The 5211-nt window shown below is 40.7% G+C and overlaps 1 non-coding gene across 1 annotated transcript; it reads right to left on the reverse strand.

Annotated features, from left to right (window-relative positions):
- Window positions 1–4662: 4662 nt before the first annotated feature.
- On the reverse strand, window positions 4663–4743 carry TRNAL-CAA (transfer RNA leucine (anticodon CAA)). Its single transcript has one exon. It is a non-coding gene; the product is annotated as a tRNA-Leu (tRNA).
- Between the last annotated feature and the right edge of the window lie 468 nt (window positions 4744–5211).

The following is a 5211-nucleotide window of genomic DNA, read 5'->3' on the forward strand; positions in this document are numbered from 1 at the left end:
CCTTTTTTCCTTTTTAAAGAGTGGCATTCTATGTCCAATATCTCGATCGAAGTACGGAGGTCAGAATAAATAGAATAATGATCAATGGAAAAAAGAAAAAAATCCTTTAGCTGGATAAGGGGCGGATGTAGCCAAGTGGATCAAGGCAGTGGATTGTGAATCCACCATGCGCGGGTTCAATTCCCGTCGTTCGCCCATCGCATTATTGCAAATTCCAAAAATGCAATTTTCCATATTCCTAGTTACGTATTTACTTACGGCGACGAAGAATAAAACTATCGCTATATTTTTTCCTTTTCCTAGTTCTTCTTCCAAGCGCAGGATAACCCCAAGGGGTTGTGGGTTTTTTTCTACCAATGGGAGCTTTCCCTTCACCGCCCCCATGGGGGTGGTCCACAGGGTTCATAACTACCCCTCTTACTACGGGGCGTTTACCTAGCCAACACTTAGATCCGGCTCTACCCAAACTTTTTTGGTTCACCCCAACATTACCCACTTGTCCGACTGTTGCTAAGCAGTTTTGGGATACTAAACGGACCTCCCCAGATGGTAATCTTAAAGTGGCCGATTTACCCTCTTTTGCAATGAGTTTCGCTACAGCACCTGCTGCTCTAGCTAATTGCCCACCCCTTCCACGTGTGATTTCTATGTTATGCATGGCCGTGCCTAAGGGCATATCGGTTGAAGTAGATTCTTCTTTTCTCTCAAAAAACCCCTTCCCAAACTGTACAAGCTTCTTCCAAAGCATACGGCTTTCTAGATGTATATGACGATCTCTAGACAGATGGATCTTATATGAATCATATGATGAAGTACCACATGAGTGGATATATAGGAAAGGAATCCAAATCTGCCGAATCGCTCATGTTATGATCTTCTACATCCTAGGTCTCTGCGTTCCGTCATCTGGCTTATGTTCTTCATGTAGCATTCAGATCGAATGACTCTATGAAATTACGTCGATACTTCCACATATTATGGGTAACGTAGGAGACATCCCTATTTTCCCCCGGGGGTCTTAATTACCACTGCTTAGCTTTCAATTTGCCTCTGACCATCAAATTAAATGTGAATAACCCGTCCTCCTCTCTTTGAAACAAGGGGCGCTTCCGGTTCTGTGCGTGCTTCAAACAATTTTGTCTTCTCCATATTACCATATCTCTAGAGCCAATAATTTTCTATGAGGAACTACTGAACTCAATCACTTGCTGCCGTTACTCAACAGTTTTCTGTTGAGGTCTATCCCGTAGAGGTAGTCAAATTGGATCAGTGATCGATTTCTAGGTTTCGTCGTAAACCTAATTGGTTACTTCCAATTACGTAAATCAATAGTTCAAACCGCACTCAAAGGTAGGGCATTTCCCATTGATATAGGAACTTTTGTACCAGAAACAATAGTATCTCCAATTATAGCCCCTCTGGGATGTAAAATATATCTCTTCTCACCATCCCCATAGTGTATGAGACAAATGTATGCATTTCGATTAGGGTCGTATTCTATGGTTACGATTCTACCAGATATGTCTTTTTGATTCCGTCGAAAATCTATTTTACGGTATAGGCGCTTATGACCTCCCCCTCTATGCCTTGCGGTAATGATTCCTCTGGAATTACGACCTTTACCACAACGGTGCCGTCCATGGATCAAATTATTTCGTGGATTGGATTTCACTTGCCTGTCTACGGTTCCCTTGCGTGTGCTCGGGATAGGTGTTTTGTATAAATGTTTCGCCGTATTATTAAGTATTCTCCTTTAGTTTTTTTCTCTATCTAGAAGTGGAATAGAATAACCCGGTTGAAGGGTAATGATCATACGTCTGTAATGCATTGTATGGCCCAGAATAGGTCCTATTCTTCTACCTTTTCCAGGTAGTCGATGGCTATTCACAGCTACCACCTTAACACCAAAGAAGAGTTCGACCCAATGCTTTATTTCTGTCTTAGTGAATCCCGATTCGACATTAAAAGTATATTGATTCTTTCCCAATAAACGAAGACTTTTTTCTGTAAATACTGCGTATTTGATTCCATCCATAAATCGACTTTCCCTCCTATGCTCTGAGTTCCAGTATCGATAAGAATTCGAGTTCTTATTGTTCTTATGTTATGGTATGAATATACCATACCAATTCGTTATGTATGGATGATGGATGAGATTCCATGGATAGAGAGCCAGTTCCAATAGACTTATGGAATGTTCCCGTTCGTGTGCATCCAGCAGGAATTGAACCCGCAAATTTACCAATTATGAGTTGGGCGCTTTAACCATTCAGCCATGGATGCTTAACAGGGATCATCGTACATCGTAAATAACCAATTTTCATATAGAAAGACATATCATAGAAAAATGAAATCGAAAATATTCCGAGATGGCAAATATTCGGAGATGACTATGAAAACACCTCTCTGGATCCTCGAATTGAAAGAGAGATTGAGAGGGATCAAGAATCCTAATTCTCGCTATTTGGAATGGATCCAATTCTATTGAGTCTGACTCATAGTGATCATTTCTCTTTAGCAAAGAATGACCTTGGTTATCAAAGGATTGAACAACCGGGATCCATTTACTTATGATACCTAGTTGGCATTGATAACAAGGATCTAATGAATTATGAGTTTAATAGATCCTCTTTAGCAGAAAGACGTATATTCCTTGCTCATTATCAGACAATCACTTATTCCCAAACCTCGTGTGGGACTAATCGTTTTCATTTACCATCTCATGGAAAACCCTTTTCGTTCCGCTTAGCCCTATCGGGTATTTTAGTGATAGGTTCTGTAGGAACTGGACGATCCTATTTGGTCAAATACCTAACGAAAAATTACGATTTTCCTTTCATTAAGGTACGAGGGCTTCTTATTCCACAAGAACGAAAGCACCTTTTCATTCTTTCATATACTAGGGGTTTTTACTTGGAAAAGACAATGTTCCATACTAAAGGATTCGGGTCCATAACCACGAGTTCCAGTGCACTAGATCTTGTAGCACTTAGCAACGAAGCCCTATCCATTAGTATTCCACATAAGAAATCCATTCTAGAAAAAAATACAATTAGATTAGCTCTTCATAGACAAACTTGGGGTTTGCGAGCCAAGGTAAGATCGGCTCGGGATCATGGGACCCTTTTCTATCAGATAGGAGGGGCTCTTGTACAAAATAGACTTACTAAGTAATAACCCCATAGAATCTATCTATATAAAGATAAAGAGGCAATCGTGTCAGGAAGCGGGTTTTTCTTTGGCCAAAAGGTACTTCGAACTTGGAACGAGCATGAAGAGATTAACGAGACTTCTTTCTCTTTTGAGTTTTTCTGGCGGACCTGCCGCGCAAGATCTTTGGTCTTCCCCTGGAACCGATGAAAAAAAGTGGATCGCTTCTTATGTACTCGCTCAGAATGATTCTTCTCTATCTATAGTTCATGGCCTATTAGAAGTAGAAGGTGCTCTGGTGCAATCCTTACCGACAGAAAAAGATTGCAGTCAGGTTGATAATAGTCGAGTGACATTACTTCGTCGGTCCGAACTAAGGAATCTGTTAGAAATGTTTTGAAATGGATATTGTTCTCTCTTTGATCAGGGATTGCTATATGAAAAGAAGTGGAGTTTGAAAAAGGGAACGGAATGCTCAAACCGGAACTGCTAGAGGAACGAATTTTCAATAGCATAACTTGGGCTCCTAGAATATGGCGCCCTTGGGACAATCTATTTGATTGCAGGGTTTTGTTCCGAAGCAAAGATATCCGCGGAGGCCGGTTCGTTCGTCCTATTCTGATATTCAGGACCAAGAGGTACTGGATTCTCTTTCGGATAGGCCCTGAAAGGAGAAGAAAGGCTGAAATGCCAACGGACCTCTGTCTATTCTCTAATTCACCCGATCCGATAGTACCCGTTTTTGGAACGTCCAGTGCCAAAGTCACTGAATGGGTAAGTCACCAATCCAATCCCTTTGACAAATCGGATGTCATATTAGATATCATATTCTATATATATAGAAATATCATAGATAGAATAGACATATAGAATTTTTGGTCGGCAAATTCGAAGGAATCATTGAGTGAAAAAGGAGCAAAGAATGACAAAAGACGAGACTCTACTAGTCTTCACTCTTGTGGTTTCCTCTTCCTCGGTTTCTGTTTTCTTATTCGGGATCTTGCTTTTCATGGTTCTCATCTCTGCAACTCGCGATTTTCGCGAGAGAACCAAATCCAAGTTGGTGAAGATCATGATTTGGGCTGGCACGGGGATCGTTTGATCGATTTCCTTGATTTGATCGCTACTTAATGGGCGTGCGCTCAAAGGATACAAACAGGGATTCGCAAACAAAAAGGGGAATTCGTAGTCACTTTTTCCTGTCGCGTAAAAAAAAAGTCTTTACGCGAGAGCAATAGAGGTTGGGATACATCTATCTCTTCTGAGCAACCTCTTTTGGATTCTTAAGACCACCCTTGCAGTAGGATACCATCTGCTTTGGGTTCTTTATTATCTCCTTCGAGGGATTTTTAGGATCGTTCAGGCTATATATATTTAGTCTATTTTGGCTTTTACTGTCTACTTTTCTCAGGGAGATGGTTAAGGACCTCAGAAGATAGAGGAGAGCGCCAGGCCCAGATTTCCGGAATACTTCTACGGGGAATGCTCATTGAATGAGCATTCTCCATATTATGCCTTGAAGAGGACTCGAACCTCCACGCTCTTCAGCACGAGATTTTGAGTCTCGCGTGTCTACCATTTCACCATCAAGGCATCTTGAAAGTGAATCGTATTCCATGAATATGATATCTATCTAATGTGATATATGGAATATATGACAAAGGTGGAGTCTTGGAGTATTTCGATCGATCGGTCATATAGGCCTGAGTCAGACATCAAATAGCTTCGATTTGCATTATCCGTAGGACACCTTATATGTATCAAAATCGATATCAAAATCAAAAAGATGAAAGATGTACAATCCAATTTCTCGATTCAATAGAAGCCCAAAGAGGTGCATATGGTACCCAAATAAGAATAGGATAGATATGTCAAAAGCAGGTCTGATTACACCTATTCCTAATCCTAAATAGAATGTAAGGACGTAGGGATTTCTATGTAAACAGAGTATCCTATTTCCATAGGCTCGAATGACCCCTTCTCATAATAAGAATGTGCACGGTCTGGTTCGGTATGGAATGAACTTATAATCTGATGATCGAGTCGATTCCATGATTATAA

This window comes from Triticum urartu, unplaced genomic scaffold (genome assembly GCF_056163025.1).
Source record: "Triticum urartu cultivar PI428250 unplaced genomic scaffold, HENAU_Tu73 scaffold2, whole genome shotgun sequence".
NCBI classification, from domain to species: Eukaryota; Viridiplantae; Streptophyta; class Magnoliopsida; order Poales; family Poaceae; genus Triticum; species Triticum urartu.